Here is a 521-nt window from a genome sequence, read left to right on the forward strand (position 1 = left end):
AACACTTATTGACTATTTACTATATTCTTACCGTGGTGCCAAGCAACATGTTCTTTAATCTATGTAACATATGCAAGTAGCAAGTTCAATTATGGTCTCTTTACAGGGAGCACACTAGAAACATAGGACCATTGACATGTGCTAGGTCACGTAGCTAATAAGCATTCAGTCCAAGGAGTCTGAGCCCAGATCCTCCGTTTGTTTGCTCCATTGCTTTGCTCCAACAGGCCGCGCAGACGCATGCCCTCAAGCTCATCCTGCCTCTTTTCTATGGGGCCTCTTCCTCCTGGTCCTTTTAAGTCCTTCCCATCCCAGTCCCAAGCACATGGATCGCACACTTCAGAAAAACTTCCCAGGACCCTCTAGGACTCTGTGGTCCCTCTTGCTTCTTTTAATGCAGCGCTCACTGTACTGTGTGTTTCTTCCTAACATACTACTCAGGGTAACTCGGCATGCTGTTTGGTGTGTTTTTTAAAATTGTGTTTGCTTCCAACTAAAGAGCAACTACCACACAAGCCTGT

The sequence above is a fragment of the Echinops telfairi genome, unplaced genomic scaffold (genome assembly GCF_000313985.2).
Source record: "Echinops telfairi isolate 266 unplaced genomic scaffold, ASM31398v2 ScPeMD7_7420;HRSCAF=8458, whole genome shotgun sequence".
NCBI classification, from domain to species: Eukaryota; Metazoa; Chordata; class Mammalia; order Afrosoricida; family Tenrecidae; genus Echinops; species Echinops telfairi.